Here is an 18,313-nt window from a genome sequence, read left to right as displayed (position 1 = left end):
GCTAAAAATACAAACATGGCAGCTAATCCTAATTGTGGAGGAGCCACAAGGAAGGTCCTAGGTGACTTACCTACAATTGGTGCAAATAACTTTGAGCTGAAGCCTCAACTGGTCACTTTAGTTCAACAGAACTGCCAGTTTTATGGACTTCCACAGGAAGATCCCAACAGATTCATCTCTGATTTTTTGCAGATCTGTGATGCTATCGAGACTAATAGAGTGGATCCTGAAATCTACAAGCTTATGCTTTTTTCCTTTTCTGTAAGGGACAGAGCTAGGTTATGGCTGGATTCTCAGCCTAAGGAAAGCCTAGACTCTTGGGAAAAGATGGTCAATGCATTCTTGACTAAGTTCTTCCCACCTCAGAAGCTGAGCAAGATCAGGGTGGAAGTTCATACCTTCAGGAAGAAAGAGGGTGAATCCCTCTATGAGGCCTGGGAGAGGTACAAGCAATTAATCAGAAAGTGCCCTCCTAACATGACTTCAAACTGGACCATGTTAGATATCTTCTATGATGGTCTCTCTGAATTATCCAAGATAGCTTTATACCACTCTGTTGATGGATCACTCCACTTGAAGAAAACACCTGAAGAGGCACAAGAACTCATTGACATGGTTGCTAACAACCAATTCATGTACTCTTCTGAGAGGAATCCTGTAAACACTGGGGTAGCTCAGAAGAGAGGAGTCCTGAATATTGATACTCTGAATGCTATATTGGCTCAGAACAAGATCCTGACCCAACAGGTCAACATGATCTCTCAACATCTGATTGGATCACAAGCTACAGCTAAAAACATACAAGCTACAGATGAAAACATTCAAGAAGCCTCCCATGAAGGAGAGGCATATGATCTAGATCAACCCATGATGGATGAGGTTAACTATTTGGAAAATTCCTCAGGAAATCCCAATAATGAGCTTTATGAAAATACCTACAATTTATCATGGAGGAATCATCCCAACTTTTCCTAGAGGGATCAATAGAAGCCTCAGCAAGGCTTCAATAATAATCAAGGTGTGAGAAACCAGAATAGGTTTAACAATAAACCATTCCCATCTTCTCAGCAACAGATGGAGACTCCTAGGCAGAGCCTCTCTGACCTAGCCATTATAGTCTCCAATCTCTCTAAAACCACTCATAGTTTTATTACTAAAACAAGATCCTCCATCAGAAATTTGGAGGTACAGATTGCTTAGCTGAGTAAGAGAATCCTTGAGACTCCTCCTAACACTCTTCCTAGTAACACTGAAGTGAACCCAACAGAAGAGTGCAAGGCCATCATTGTAGAAGTTGAGGCCGAAACTGAAGAGGAGAAGCTGGCGTTGAACGCCAGCAAAGGAGTAGTTGGGCGTTCAACGCCCAAGAAGGAGCAGTTATTGGCATTGAATGCCAGCAATAGAGTAGAATCTGGGTGTTCAACGCCCAAAAAGTGACAACTCCTGGCATTGAACACCCAAAGAGGAGAAGAAAGGGAGTGAGACCAAGCTATCGTACCGTCGTGCCTCTCCGCCACCCAGCTTGCCATCGTGCCAGCCACTCACACCAGAGGAGAGAGTGTGGTCGAGCAAGAGCCGATGAGAGAGAGAAGTGTCACACCTACCACGAGCTCGCCATTCTGTGGTGGAACCCGCATGCCCCGTTGTTGGAGATGGAAGGGAAGGACGCGCGAGAGGAAGCCACAGTCGCTGGGTCGCCACCGCCGAGCTTCCCTCGTTGCCGGTGACAAGCTTCGAAGAGAGAGAGAGCTCGAGGAAGAGAAGAACGTGAAGAGGAGGAACTGGGGTCGCCGCTGGCGCCACCGCTGTTGAGGGTGAGCCACCGCACCGAGCTTCTACCGCCACCAGGTCCGCTATCTAATCACCGGGTGTTGTGCGGGTGTAGCCGGAATCTCTGTCGGAGCTGTCGCCGCTTCGTTCTTTGTTCCTTTCTTTATATGAGTTGCTGTGATTGATGCGGGAGTGGTTTTGAGTTGAGTTTGCGGCTGCCAATGTTACAGCCGAGAAGAAGGGGTTTTGACGCGCTGTGTAGCTTTGGGGTTTCAACTAACTAAGGTAGGGGTTTTATTTTGAAATTAACTGTTTTAAAATTATGAATGCCATGGAAGTCTAGTGGGTATTTGCAAATAATTTATGATTATTTGGAATGACTGAATGATAAATTTGAATTGTATTTGTGACTGAATTTGATGAATAAGTGTTTGATTTCTTGTTGTTTAAGAATGCTGAAAATTCTGATTTATTAGCTGATTATAATGAATATTTGTTGAGTTGTGGTTGTGAATGGTGATAGATTTGGTCTTGCTTGTTGAATGGAAAATATAAATTGAGTTTGAATTGAGGCTGTAATCGATGCTGGAAACTCTGGTTATGTCAGTGTCTTGGTTGGATTGTTGATTTGAGAAAAATATTAGTTTGGTTCCTTAGTAATTATTGGTTTGATTCAAGAGCAAAGGATTTGATATCGAAATGGTTGAGAGATTGTTTAGTTGGGACCCTAAAAGGGTGGCATAGACCGAATTTTAGAGGAAATGCTGCCAAATTTTTATCAGACTCTAAGACTTTATTTAAAGTGTTATTTAAAAGCAAATTTGATTTAAGAATATTATTTGATTTTGATTTATTATGAAAATAGTTTTGTTTCAATTCGATTTATTAAGAAAAGTATAATGTTTTAAACTCAATCTTTTGAGAAGGGATTTTACTTTAAGTTATGTTTTGAGTTCGGTTTGATAAGAAAGAAAAGAAGAAGAAGAACGAAAAGTAAAAGAAAGAGAGATAATTAAAGGAATCTTTGCCATAGGAGAGCAGAGAATAAAGATTAAAGGAATATATTAATTAAAGGAATGTCTGCCACAGGAGAGCAGATGCGACTTTGTTTGGGTCTTAGTGCCAAATGTATAGTGGGGACGTCCACACACTGAGAATTGTTTTCCAGATGTAAGCACATTGAAAGTCACACTATATGCGGCCTAGCCGTAAGACTTATATAAGCACACTATATGCATCTGGAAAGCCATAACTGGGACTCATGTCTGGGTAATGTCGCGAGCGTGTAGGCAACCGACACATGAGCTCATGGCCTGTATGAGGAATAGACATGCATCATGTTGTTTGCACATTTGCATTTGATTGTGTTTGTTTCTCTAGTTTCTCTGTGATTGTGCTATTTGTCTTACTGCAATTTATTTGTGTGTTGATCTGTTTCTTGTGCTATTAGTTAGTGTGTTGAGGTGACTGAGAACTGAGGTTGTGATTGAGATTTGTTTTAAGTTCGGAAATTTAATGAAGGTAATTAATTATATAAAATAAAAGTGAAAAGTATTCCAAAGGTTTAACAAAATAGTTTTACTGAGTATGTTAATTATTTGCATTAAATTCATTACTTTTATGACATTCCCATTACCTACTGAGAATTTGTGGTTTGTTTTCACCCCAAAATCTTCTACCCTTTCAGTGCCACAAGTTCAAACACTCAGTTTAAAGTTGCGGACGATTAGTAGATTTACTTATGATTCCTGTCGCTTTTATAGAGTCCCCTCACCTTTGTTGCTTTAGTTTCTGTTTTATACAGAGGGAAAGGAATTATATCTGAGTTTCATTTGAATTCTTTTGTATAATATATATTATTAATAATAATTATGTGATTATTATTACTTGATGATTTTTTATTTATGATTTTAAAATCAAAAACAAAATTTTCTGGCATTTTCTATAAAATTGAAACACGATATCGAACTAAAGGCTCAATATTAAATAGTAAATAAAGAAAATAGGTTAGTAACTCCTTACTTTTAGTATGATCATGACGTGCTAAAAGTTAGGGTGTTACATACTTTATCTCACATTTTTAAATTTTAATGACTAATTAATGACCAAAAATAATAAATTCTAATACACTTCTAACATCTCTCATCTTATAATACAAATAGCAAGTTAATAAACTGGTATATTTTGGTAAATTATTTCACATGCATTGTTCAATGCACATTTTAAATTTAATTATGTAAAATGTATTAGAAGTGATTAAGGGAGTTACTGAAAAAGATATGAGATTGTATTATTTTACAGTGCAACACCTAAACAGAAGAAAAAATTTGAAAATAGAGCAAAACAACCCCGCATTCCTTTCGATGAAACAAAGAAAACTTGCATATGATGCTGCAATAAGCATTGTGAAAAAATGGACAATTGTAAAGAAAGTTTGCAATCATTTAAAACCTTTTTTTTTTTTTAATTTCCTTTTACTGATAACTAGGAGTATCAGCTAACTGTATGTTGGACACACTAACATACATACATTTTTGAAAAAATTATTCTAAAAAGACCATTAAAAAGATTTAATTATTAAAATTATTTAAAAAAATCAAATTATTAAAAAGAACTAAATTTTTTATAATATTTATAATATTTAAAAAAAATAAATTTTTTATAAAAAAACAAATATATCCTTAATTATTTTTTATTTATTTTTTATAATATTTATATTAATAATTTTTATTTATCCTAAAATTTTAGCAATTTTTATTAATTATATTTTTTTATTTTTTTATTTTTGTGATTTTTCATCAATTTTTCTCTCGTTAACAATAAAAATCTAATATAAAAATAAATAATTAATTAATAAAAATTACTATAATTTTAGAAAAAATAAAAATTATTAATATAAATATTATAAAAAAATAAATAAAAATAATTAAGGATATATTTGTTGTAGTATATTAATATAAAAATTATGAAAAATAAATAAAAAAATAATTAAGAATGTATTTATCTCTTTATAAAAAAATTTTGAGTTTTTTTCTTAAATATTATAAAAATTATAAAAAAAAATTAATCTTTCTTAATAATTTTAGTATTAAAGATCTTTTTTAATAATTAAATCTTCTTAACGATACTTTAGATTAATTTTTTCTTTAAATTAAGATAGTAGAATAAATATTTTATACAAATTAAAAAATTAATAGTAATTATTTTTTATTTTATTACTTTATCAACTTTTTTATTTTAAACGATCTAAATTTAAATATATAATAGTTGATTTGATAGTTCATATTTAATGGGTTTATGGTTTAAGATAGAAAGTAAAAACCATACGGAAAAAACTAATTTAGATTTGAGGAAGAAATTTAATGCTAAAACTATGTGTGAAAACATACAAGTTCAGTAAAGTATTGGGTTAATTATGGTAATTTAAATTTTAAGTTTGTTGCTACATCCATCAAGATATACCTATTACAAGTCTGCAAGCCAATGGATAGCAGTTGATACTTTGGTTATGGAGTAAATACTACAAAAATTATATTACGTTTAGGAAGAGTTAGTTTAGTATGGTGAAAGTATCTAATGATCTTTAAATGATCAAGGATGTTTAGAGGAATTTAGAATAAATTTGGAGAGAAATTATAAATATATTAATATAAATTTTTTTGCATAGAATACTTACAAATCTACCACCTATTCTTTTCATTTTTCATTTTTACTGGATTGAAGCTTTTTTCATTTTAGACATTTTTTTAAAATAAATAACTTATTTATTGATATATATTTTTAAAAATATTTATATTTTTTATTATTTATATCACTATCATTGCTAGAGATAAATAATAAAAAAATAAAAAATATTATACGATCAAATTATTTTTATAATTAAGTTCAATTAAGTATTTTTATTTTTTATATGTCTTTTCTCTTTCTTCTTTATTAGACCAATCAATTTTATTGAAAATAATAAAATTTATATTACATCAATTTAAATTTATTTTTCAATTCATTCCAATTCAAATTATTGTAATAAATAAATAAATAATTATTTATATGTAATTCTTAAAATATTTTAAATTTTAAAAAGATATGTGTATTAATAAAAGAAAAAATGTAAATATTTCAAAACATATCTAAACAAATAATTACTTTAATTAATTTATTTAAAAATTCTTTTCTCTTATTAACAAAAATTTGTCGACCTATATTTGTCAAACTATATTAAACAATTGCAATTTCCTTTTTTTTAAAAGAATTCTCTCTGAGTTTTAATATTTTAAAAAATATCAAATTTTAATTTGTAATATAATTAAATAATTTTAAAAATAAAATGGTATTTTTGTTTTTTAATACTAATACCGAAAATATCATTTTTTTCATAATATTAAAAAAAATCTTTAATCCTTCCAAAAAAAATAATTAAAAAGATATAAGTGATTTTTAATTAACATTGTTTAAATCAAGGTTCTGAAAATCGGACCGATTATTGAACCGTTTTAGTCACTGGTTCATTGATTTACTGATCCAACCGATCTAACTGTGGTTCAACCAAAAAAATCGTTCCTTAATAAAATAATAAATAAATTATAAATAATCATCATAAAGTATCTTTCAAATTTAAAATCCTATATAAAATATCACCAACTAAATGTAATTAATCATCAAAATACTCAAAAACTTACAGCAAATATGTTGGCAATTAACATATAATCATACTTCCATTAAAAATAGTTGAATTGAATTGCAATGCATCAGTTAAAGATAGAGAATATTACTTTAATGTAGCTAAGTCAAAAAGTAAAATAAAACAGGCCCTTCTAATTCTTACGCTTGTAGGCTTCAATATAATCATTACCATACAAAGGAACTTTCTTGAAGGGATTTATGGCAACCAAAATAGGCCCTGCTTTTGTCTGAATTTTACATGATTAACAAGGTTAAATTAAAACAACATTTTTCAGTTGTCTCACTGAGTCCAGCTAGATGGAACAAACATACTATGGTAATTCTAGATCATATCTTACTTTTCCATCAGGCAGTAAAACAACAGACTCAGTTCTAGAAGATGTTATTATCTTCACCAGCTCCCAATTCCCATTTGAAAGTTGAAGCCAACACTGAACCTTCTGAAACAATGAACTTCAAAAGTAAGGGAAAGAAATAGAAAATTCTAAGCTATCCATGTCTTACTAATAATGAGAACAGAAAAATTCAATCTCTTGAACTCAATAATTACATCAGTTATCCAACTAAATAATTGCATCAGAGTTATCATAAACTGATTTTAAAGCCTAGAAGCAGAGTGAAATCAAAAACATGAGGCATATAATAAATCAAAACATCACCAATTGCAAATTTTTAACAAGAACAGAAATTAAGAACAATGAAATTAATATATCATTCACGAAATTAAAAACAGCAGCAGCATTCAACACAAACAGCATTCAGCAAAAAGACCATATCTAAACTCAACAATCAGCATTCAGCAACAAACATTTAACCAATAATCACACTAAACCTCCAACCAGCAACCAGTAACCAGCAATGACAAAATAGCAACAAACATTAGTACATAAACATTCCAAAACAGTTACGACACTAAACCTGCACCCAGCAACCAGCAATTACAAAACAGTAACATTATAAAACATTACAAAACATTACACAAAAATTTGAACAAAAATTCCAGAAATTGAAAAGAACAAGAAGAACCAAGCATTCAGAAATTAAACAGAGCCATCACTCATCAGTAAACAGAGCAAAATTAAAAGGAAGGAGCGGATCAAAGCAAAATTAAACAAACCCATCAGTAACCAGAAGCAAAATTAACTAGAGCCATCACTCATCACTCATCAGTAACCACTAACCATGGCAAAATTAAAAGGAAGGAGTGGATGCGAAGAAAAATTAAACAGACTAACAGAGCCATCAGTAACCAGAAGCAAAATTAAACATATCCATCACTAACCTTCGACGAGACATGGATGGCAACCCGCGAGACGACGACGATAGGTGAGGCGAGCGGATGCGAAGCAAAATTAAACAGACTAACAGAGCCATCAGTAACCAGAAGCAAAATTAAACATATCCATCACTAACCTTCGACGGAGACACGGATGGCAACCAGCGAGACGACGACCATAGGCGAGGTGATGGCAAAGGACGAACCAACGGCGAGCTGCTCCAAGCCACGAACAGAGAAGACAGGGAAGATGGGGATGACGAGCCGAGCTACCTGGGTTCCGAACAGGGGGAAGAGGAAGAACTGGAGGCGCCGAAAACTTGGGGACGGCGGCGGCAAGGATCCTAGGGCTAGGGTTCTCTTTGCTTTGCTTCAGAAGGGGCTAATGGGGATGCACAAATGATTATTGATTCGGGGAAGGGAGTGTTTCAAGATTTTTTTTTTTTTTTTTAAATCATAAAATGGCATCGTTTTTATAGAACCGGCCAGTTACCGGTTTAGTTTAACCGGCCGATTCTTGGACGGTTCAGCGATTTCTGAACAATTTTCTCTCCAGCGGTTATTAGCAGTGGATCGGACTGGTTTTATAGTTGGTTTTCAGTTTAACCGGTTCAACCAGCCGGTCCGGTCCGGTTTTCAGAACCATACTTTAAATCATCAATTCTATACATAATCCAATAGGTCATTTTATAATTAGCACAAACTTTAAGAGTTAAAGTTAAACTTTGCAGATTTACAACTTTGTGTACGGCACCAATGAGAGATACTAAATTGGAATATGTTCACCTGGTCTATTAGACACTATCACCATATTAGAGTCTTCCTATTTTTTAAAGTCATGATTATAGCTAAAAAAAACTATGAACGTAGATTAATGGTCACTGTTTTTGTCGTTATATCATAGTTATAAAATGTGACTTAATATACCATAGTCATAAAAATTTTAGGCAAAAGTTACTTTTTTATACTTATTTAAAAAGGAAAAGTCTAGAGGCCAATAATTTTATTAAATTTTGGCCACATATAACCAGTAAAAAAAAGTGAACCATTGGATGAAATTTTACACCATTAAAATCATTATTAATAGCTATTTGATGGCTACAAATCACAAAAGTTGCTGGCCCTCTAGCACTCCTCATTTAAAAAATGTGACTATAGATGTTTTTTACGTTTTACTTAAACATTGTTAGGCTACCGTTTTAATAGTAATAATAAGACTATTCTCTGGTCAAGATATTTTATTGTAACATCCCAAGCTCTTTTTTATTTTTTTAATTACTACCCTATTTTTTAATTTTATCAAAATTCTTAAATTATTTTTACCTTTTTTTTCAACTTTAACCCTAATCCACAAATTTTTTATTTTGCCATAATTTCATTATAACACATGCACCCACAAATGGGAGAAAGAAAGAGAGAAATGGAGGAGAACAAAAATCAGAAGGAGAGCAATTGAAGAAGAAAGGAAGAAGAAGAAAAGGAGAAAAGGGAAGAGACGATGCCGGCGGGACTGGGCGCCGCTATTGCCGTCGCAGAGAAAAGAAGAGACGCATGAGAGAGATGAGTGTGAGATTGCAAACCTTCCATAGAGAAAGAGGAACGCGTGCGACGGAGAAGAGGAAGGAGGGAGTCTTGTCGTCGTCGCTGTGCCCATCGCCGCCGCTGCCATTGATCGAGACCGTTGCTATCTCGGTTGAGGCCATAGTCGTCGCCAAACAGGGCAGAGAAGGAGGGCGTGAACGGGAAAAAGGGGAGCTTTGCTAGAAGTCATCGCCGAGAGGTTGCTGCCTTCCACCACCGCGAGATAAATCCAGCCTTTTGTTCTTCCATTGTGATTGCGGTTGCCTCCGTTGTAGGTGGAGGAGGTCACCGGAGAAAGGATTGTTCTGTTTTGCTTTTGCTTCTAGTTTTTCATTGGTTGCCGGAGTCTCTGGGGCCATAAATGTTGTCGTCGGAGTCCTCGGAATTGTTGCCGCCAAGAGCCACCACTACTATACCTTTACCTTGGTAAAACAAACCCCATTCTGCTTGTACTTGACATCTCTTTCTAATCCTGTTCCGCTTTTATCTACCTTACTATCTCGCTCCATTTTTGTGCCATCTTTCTTGATTAATTTGTTTTTGCTGTTGTTTGTCACGGGCTAGAAGTGGTAGCGATGCTACTGTTGTTGTCGAGATTACATCCGTGACGTAGTTGTTGCAACTGTTTAAATTGAAGTTGCTGCCACTGTCTTGGTCTAAATTCTGCATTCTTTCGTCCATTCTATTCCAACCTTTCTCACCTTTTAATTTGGCACTCCAGATTCGGTCTCTTCGGTCCCTTAAGACCACGCTGTGAGTAGGCTTTACATTTATAACCATTAACCTTTCGATTTATGCGATTCTGAGTTTTTAATTATATTTATAAAACTATTGTTGAAGAACTTTGATTTGATTAGAATAATTGATTTATTATAGTTGAATAATTATTTTTATGAAGCTCATGTCTTAGAAATTTTACATGAGACTATATATATATATTTGATGAAGCTTTATATTATTTTAGAACATTTGATTTTATTCGAATATATACTTTTGAAGCATTGAAGTAGTTGTTTGTATTCACTTACTTTGAAAGTGTGATTGAAATTGTGAAATATGTTTGAAATTTTTTATGATTAGAAAAGTATGATTGGAAAAGATTTCTGATGAAGAAGTATTATCTGATTTGATTTTATTCGATACCTTATATATTTGAAAGATTAAAGATTTGTTGTATTTGAAATTATATGTTTTGAATTGGTTTGGGAGGCTCGTATTAAAAAATCATAGTTAACGGCGGTTATGACGTTAACTTAGATGCATCTAACTCAGACTCCAGCTAGCAAGGGTGTTGCTAGCCTAACGTGTAGGCCACATGTTAGATCTGTTATTCTGTTAGGACACACAAGAGAAATGGCTACCCATAGAGGTGGAGCCACCTAAGTGTGGACTTTTGATTTGATTTCTGTATGAGAACTCCTTTATTGATTCACTTATTCATATAAATTATTATTTTCTAACTAAAATTATTTTTATAATAATGTTTATATAATCTCATGTAAATTATAGATGTATTATCTAGTCACTGGGTTGCAAAACTCACTCCATTTTTCTAAAAATATTTTTCAGAAATAAATATTTGATTATGTGAGCTTTTCTATTCAAGAGTAATTATTTGCAATAGGTATATATTCTTTGTTGAGTTCTTAAACGTCATTTGCTCCATATGTCACAGGCAGGATCCATCCATATTTATTTATTTTATTTTTGTTTAAAATATGTAATTATTCATTCTAAAAAGTGTAAATTTATCAAAAATATTTGTAATCTTATTTATCTTATATTCGAATCTATTAGGCTAGTTATGAGGCTATTTCTCTGAGCGCCAGTCATGGCTCATTTTGGGCTATGACATTTATCGTGGTTATTCTATAATGACGGTTGTTAAAATTATGTTTATAATAATGTTTATATACAAATACATTTATTTAAAAATATTTTTAAAATACAAGTCGATTTTACTTTTTAAGTTTATTTTAAAAAGAGAAAAGTATCGTTTTTGTCCTAACGTTTGGGGTAAGTCTCAAAGTTGTCCCCAACGTTTAAATTGTCCTATTTAAGTCTCTAACGTTTTAAGTGAATTTATTTTTTATTAAGAGCAAAATTAAAAAATAAATTAAGTAATTTTTTATTGTGAAAAAAATTAGAATTATCAAAGAAAAGATTAAAATTTATTAAAAATTAAAAAAAAAAACTTTTCTTCAATAATTTTTAAGGTTCTGAAAACCGGACCGGACTGGCCGGTCGAACCAGTCCAACCGGGAACCGCCAACAATTCCGATTAGGTTTAATAGGTAAAACCGGTAAGTTAAAAACCGTTCCGAAACCATTGAACCGGCCAAGAACCGGCCGGTCAGACTGAACCGGAACCCGGCCGGTTTTCACTTTTCTGCCAAAAACGTCACTGTTTTGGTATTAGAAGAAAAGGGTAACCAGCCTTTCGCTCTTTCGGTCTCACTCTCATGCATTTGCTTCCCTCTCTCAAACCCTTGCCTCATCACTCTCCTTCTCCTCTTAAAGTCGTCCTACCGCTGCCGTCCTACCGCCGCCGTCGAATCTGGTCCAGTCGTCGTCCCTACTGTTTCAGCGTCGCGCTGTCATGTCGCATATGCTCCACCCTCCTCTGCGCGAACAATCACAGCTTATTCCTCAAGTCGGTCTCAGTCCTCGTCTTTGTCTGCTTCGTCGCGCTACTGCCGCCGTCCATCGTTATCATAGTCATCGTTAAGTGACGAGAGAGAGAGAGAGAGAGAGAGAGAGAGAGAATGCGCTGCGAAGGGGAAAGAAGGGGTGGAGGTTGCGGGAGGAGTCGCGCGAAGGGTGAAGCATTTGCTTCTTCCGCCGTGTTTGAGCTCGAAGACGGCTGCCAGTGCTCCTACCTCTGTTGCTGCCTCTGTCGTGCCTTGCCATCATGTTACCACTGATTTCAAATGCTCTCATTCTTGTTCTACTTCAAAATCCTGCTAAATTTGTGAGTGTCCGTCCTTTTTGAATGTTTATAAATAATAAGATTAGACATTGATTTTTCTAATTATGGTTTTGGTCTGAATTTGATCTTGTTTAAATTTCATGATTTTGTTACTGGCTCCTAAAAGTTGGGTTTCTTTTTCTAATATGCTTAACATCAGAAAGATTTGGAAAAGTTTGTTACTCTTTATTAAGAATGTGTTGAAACTTCATTAAAATTTGGCTGAAAATTTTGTTACAAGTAACATAGATAGATAGATAGATAGATAGATAGATAGATAGATAGATAGATAAATAGATAGACCAAACTTAAATTTGAACTGTGAAGGATATCCTGTGTTCTAATGCTACTTTACTTCATATAATGTTTCTCATTCTTGGTGTTTTTGAAGTCCCTTATACCCTTGAAGCCACTTCCTCCATCATGGACATCTGAGGTTTTGTTAAAATTATGTTGAAAATCTTGATGAGTAGAAAAAATTGTATTGTGTTGTTTGTCCTAAGGTTTTGTACTGCTGCATATTTGTTCATTTCACTGCTTCATGTTTTAGGAATGGTTTTTATTTTTAATAATTTGTTCCTATCTTGTTCTACTTCAAAATCATGCTAAATTTGTGAGTATTCATCCTTTTTGAATATGTTTATGAAGAATAGATAGATAGATAGATAGATAGATAGATAGATAGATAGATAGATAAATGCCACACTGAGACTTGAACTGTGAAGGATACCCTGTGTTCTAACTTCTAATGCTACTTTACCTCATATCAAGTTGTTAAGAGAATGTCTCTGATGTCTAGTTGTTTATAGGGAGTGGAAATGGCATGTTTCCTCAAAGAAGAATGCTGACAGCCCCAAGAATGGCAAGCAAAGGAGCTTGATGAGGCTTGTCACCCTTCATTGGCCCTTTTCGTGGATGAGATCAAGATTGGATGAAATCAATAACAACAACATCAACAGCAAGAGTTCTTTGCCTTCTGATTCAATGATGACTTGGTATCTTCCCATTGAGACTGGAAATTTCTGGTTACATTATTGGTTGTTGCTGATTTGTCATGCTATGATGCTGAGCTTAGCTATGAGTAGATGATCGAATATTTGTTATTGATTTAGTTAATTTAGTGATTTTTTTTTTTGTGACTATTTTAATAAGTTCAATAGTGACATATAATGACTAATGAATGATAAATTGTTAATAATTATGAAATCAAAGGTTATATTAGATTTTGGTTGATGTAATACTTTATATTTGGAAGACATTAAAATTTATATTAGACTATAATTATATTTTAAGATATTTATTTATAATTTATTTATTATTCTATTCTAAAATGGTTTTTCCGGTTGAACCACCGGTTAGACCAATGAACCAGTGAACCAGTGACTAAAACGGTTTGATGACCGGTCCGGTTTTTTGAACCTTGATAATTTCAATAATTTTAATTTTTAATAAATTTTAATCTTTTCTTCAATTTCAATTTTAATAAAATTAAAAAATTGATATTATTGAAGGATAAAATTAAAATTTATTTCTATGCATTATTTTTATTGTAAATCCCAAAAAATTAATAAATAATTAACTAATAGATTAATTATTATTTAAAAAATTAGAAAATTAAATTTTATAATTTAAAGAGGTTGAAATAATTATGTTTCTAGTATTAAATATATTAGTAACTCATATATTTATTCTAATGGCATTACTTTTGTCCAGTAGAAGTTGACGATGACGTAGCTCCTTTTCCCCTTGAGTTCGGCCAATTGGAGTTCTAGGAGGCACAGACGATTCCTAACATTTTCTTCTTCAGTAGCTCGGTCAGAAAACTTCTCTAGAAGACCCGTTGGTTTGATTTCGTACGGAAGTAGGGTTTGGTAACTTTATAATAATTAAATGTGAATTTGGTAAGTGAATATTGAATTGGTTGATTATTGTTTGAGTTTGAACGAGTTTATATTGAATTATTATTATTGCTTGTGATTTGTTGGTTTAGCTATGTGGAACAGTTCAGTTGTGGTTATTTTAATGGTTTTGAGACTATTGTGATGTAGTATTTTAAGAAAATTAATGCGATTCGGTGAGGTTTGATGGCCAAGGAAAAAGATTAAAAGTTACAAAGAATCGAAAATCGAAAAACTCGAAAACGGATTTAAGCACAAGTAATATTTTAAGAGAAAAGGGGTAAGGATTTCGAAGTTGGTATAAAAGAAAGATTAGTAATTGATACACGGAAAACTTGTCTCTCAACAAATCTCCCTTCGGCAAGTGTACCGAATTTGTCGTCAAGTAAAAACTCACAATAGAGTGAGGTCGAATCCCACAGAGATTAACGGATTAAGCAATCAATGGTTAATTGATTATTCTAGTTAGACGAATCATATTGGAGTGATAAGCAGCAAGGAAATGTAAATTGCATGAAAGTAAAGAAAGCAATAAAGTGCAGAGAAGTAAAATGGCAAGAAAATAAAATGTAAGAACTAAAAAAATAAAATGAACATTGGGATCAAGAGATATTGCAATCCTCCGGATCAAGTTCATTCTCATCTCTTCCTCAATCAATGCATTCATTGATCTCCTTGGCAATCTTAATTGATCGAATTCTAATTTCTTGGAATTCAATCTCTCAAATCTTGATCAATAGCCAATTCCTTGGTCAATTGCTCATGAGAAGAGATGAAGTATGGTCACTGATTATACCACATGCATTTCCCAAATCAAGTGTTGGAAGGATTATAGTCACATATCCATCCACACCCAATTTGGTCCAGCATGAGAAAGCATTTCTAGCATGATCTCTTCATTCCTCTTTCAAGGTTCAGAAGAGATCCAAGTATGAATAGTTTCTTTTCCAAGATAACTACCCAATTGGATGAAGATCGAAAGCTCTCTAGTAAAATCAAGAGGAAAGAAAGAAGAAGAAGAATAAGAACTACACTTAATCCATTGAATCACAATAGAGCTCTCTAACCCAATGTAAAGAGTTAGTTGATCATTGCTCTACAAAAATAGAAAAGAAAGAAAGTGCAGAAAAGTAAAGTTGAAGATTGAAACTGAAAATAAAACTTCAAAATTCATAAATGAAAAGTACAAAGAAAGAAAAGGAAAAGTGTGTGAGGGAAGGGAGTCCAAAGACCCATCTTCAATCCCTCTTTCCAGAACTCCCCCCCCCCAATTCAATGTAAAAACTAAGGCCTTTATATAGGCTCTCTTAAATTACAAAATGAAATTAAAAGCAAATTACAATTAAATGAAAATTCCTATTCTAGATGCTTCTGTGGTCTTGATTGGTTGACAATTGTGGGCTTGCTTGCTTGAGCTTTGAAGTGGACTTGAGAGAGAGTGAGTCAAGTTGAGGTCCAGGTGCTAAAGTTAGCCACACTAACGCTACAAGTGTGGCGTTAGTGCTAAAGTTATTGTGGCTAACGTTGCACTTGCTGCCCAGTTGGTGTTTTTGGGGCTTAAAAGATGCCTCTTGTTTGTGCTCCAATTTCATGTCCACTATATATTATTATATATCGTTGGAAAGCTTTGAATGTCAGCTTTCTAACGCAACTGGAATCACCTCAATTGGACCTCTGTAGCTCAAGTTATGCTCCTTTGAAGTGGACATGGTCGCTGGCATAGTTGCCAGCGTTAATGAAAAACTTGAGTGCCAATAACGCTAGCGATCAGGGCTTCATTATTGCCAGTTTCTGAAGCTCAAACTTAGTGTCCACCCCATACTATTATATATTGTTGGAAAGCCCTGGATGTCTACTTTCCAATGCCTTTGGAAGCGCATCATTTGGAGCTCTACAACTCGAGTTACACTTCTTGGAAGGTGAAGAGGTCAGCTGGCCTTACTACAGGTTGATACCATGTTCATCTTTGCACTTTCGGGACAGGTTTTCTCCCTCAAATTTAGTGTCAACCATATAGTGCCATATATGCTTGGAAAGCTCTGGAATCCTACTTTCCAATGCCACTGAAATCACCTCATTTGGAGCTTTGTGGCTCAAGTTATGCGTGTTTGAAGAAGGCATGGTCAGGCTGCCAGGTGCCACATTAACTTCCACGTTAACTAAGTTAACGTGGAAGTTAACGTGGCTCATAGTGGCTTGTGTGGCTCATTCCAACGTTAGTGACAATGTTGGGTGTCACTAACGTTGGTGATCACCTTCCTTCTTCACGTTAGCTTCCACGTTAACTAAGTTAACGTGGGAGTCAACGTGGCTTATTGGGGGCTTGTGTGCTTCCAACGTTAGTGACAATGTTGGGTATCACTAACGTTGTCGACCATCTTCTTTCTTCACGTTAGCTTCCACGTTAACTAGGTTAACATGGGAGTTAACGTGGCTTAATGTGCTTTGGCCAACGTTAGTGACAATGTTGAGTGTCACTAACGTTGGCTTCCCCCCTTTCTTCTTAACGTTAGAGGCCACGTTAACTAAGTTAACGTGGACTCTAACGTGGCCACTCATGATCTTGGTCCAACGTTAGTGATAATGTTAAGTGTGACTAACGTTGGCTCCATTTCCTTTCTTCAAAGTTAATGCCACTAACTTTTCTCACTAACGTTGTGGCTTTCCTTCCTTCCACGTTAGTGCCCACGTTAGTGTAACTAATGTAGCTACTAACGTGGCTCTTCTCTTCTTTTTTTGGCCTGAAATCAATCAAACAAAGTGCATCAAAGTCTTGCTCTTAATCATGGGATCATGCATCATCCAATTTATCATATAATTCATGCAAAATTCTCATGAAATCATGTAAAGTGCACAATGTATGCTTGAATCAAGATGTAAGTGAATATCTACCCAAAACTAGCTTATTTTCTAAGAAAATGCATGAAACTACCTTAAAAACAGTAAAGAAAAGGTCAGTGAAACTGGCCAAAATGCCCTGGCATCAGTAATTAAATTTTATTTTTGAAGGATAACATTTGTATTTGTATATAAAAATTGAGGTACTATTTGTAATTATATACGTTTTAAGAGTATTTTGGGTAATAATTAAAAAGTTTAGGGATAAAAGGAGTATTTTATAAAATATTAAAAACAAAGCTTAATTTAATAAGTTTTCAGTAATAAATAAAATCATTATTATTGTTATTAATTTATTAAGATTATTATCAACGTATTTTTGAAATATATTATATATTAGTATTTTATTTAAAATATATTATTTTATTTATGATATACTAAAAGGGTAAGCATAAAACTATCCTAAAAACTTTAGAAAGACAAATCTAAATTAAGAACCTTTGATACTCTTTCCATAAGACACCTAGGGGAAGGCGAGGGAATAATGTAAAGATAATTTATATTGTGAAATGATAAGAAAGAAAAGAATGAAAGAAAGAACAAAAAGAAAATGAGATAAGCAAAGATATGATGGTGAGCCCACCGAGATTTACTTTTCAGAGATACATTGTCCAATCCAGGGGATGGTCGCACCTGTAAGACAGAGGTTGCTTATAGAGGTTATCAATACATACATTGGCTAGAGAGAGCCTCACCTATAAGACCGAGATTTCTTATAGAGGTTATGTTTGCATACATCGGGTCAAGAGAGTCGCACTTGTAAGACAGAGGTTGCTTACAGAGGTTATGGCATTGGAAGCCAAACTCAGACAAAGGTTGCTGAGTTAAGTGGAAATATAATTCAATAAATAACAGAGAACAAAAGAATTAAAAGAATAAAAGAAACTAAAGAACCTTTGCCACATGAGAGCAGAGAATATAAGAGAAAAGAATGTATTAATTAAAAGAATCTCTGCCACAGGAGAGCAGAGATTAAAGATTAAAAAGAAATTGAGTACTGTTTGGGCCTTAGTGCCAAGTGTCTTGTGGGGAAGGCGATGTGTAACGCTTACTTGACACTATAAGAACGACACAGTGAGGACGGCGATGCGTAACGCTCACTGGAGACCGAAAGGAAGGTTACGGCTCAGTGAGGACAGTGATGCGTAACGCTCATTGGAGACCGAAAGGAAGGTTCCCCCATGAGGACGGCGATATGTAACGCTCAGGGAGGGGATGTTGGCTGAGATAAGGACGGCGGTA

General features: G+C 33.9%; 1 long non-coding RNA gene and 1 other non-coding gene across 2 annotated transcripts; both read right to left on the bottom strand.

Annotated features, from left to right (window-relative positions):
- Nucleotides 1-375: 375 nt before the first annotated feature.
- LOC148571659 (small nucleolar RNA R71) lies at nucleotides 376-484 on the bottom strand. The gene has a single exon (XR_015880477.1). It is a non-coding gene; the product is annotated as a small nucleolar RNA R71 (small nucleolar RNA).
- A 5,972-nt stretch (nucleotides 485-6,456) lies between these two features.
- On the bottom strand, nucleotides 6,457-8,156 carry LOC107630666 (uncharacterized). The gene is made up of 2 exons (XR_001618356.3): nucleotides 7,733-8,156; nucleotides 6,457-6,890 (listed from the first exon to the last, which is right to left on the bottom strand). It is a non-coding gene; the product is annotated as an uncharacterized LOC107630666 (long non-coding RNA).
- Nucleotides 8,157-18,313: the final 10,157 nt, after the last annotated feature.

This window comes from Arachis ipaensis, chromosome B3 (genome assembly GCF_059453495.1).
Source record: "Arachis ipaensis isolate K30076 ecotype BB chromosome B3, ASM5945349v1, whole genome shotgun sequence".
Classification (NCBI taxonomy): Eukaryota; Viridiplantae; Streptophyta; class Magnoliopsida; order Fabales; family Fabaceae; genus Arachis; species Arachis ipaensis.
This window is presented reverse-complemented; position numbering and strand designations above follow the sequence as displayed.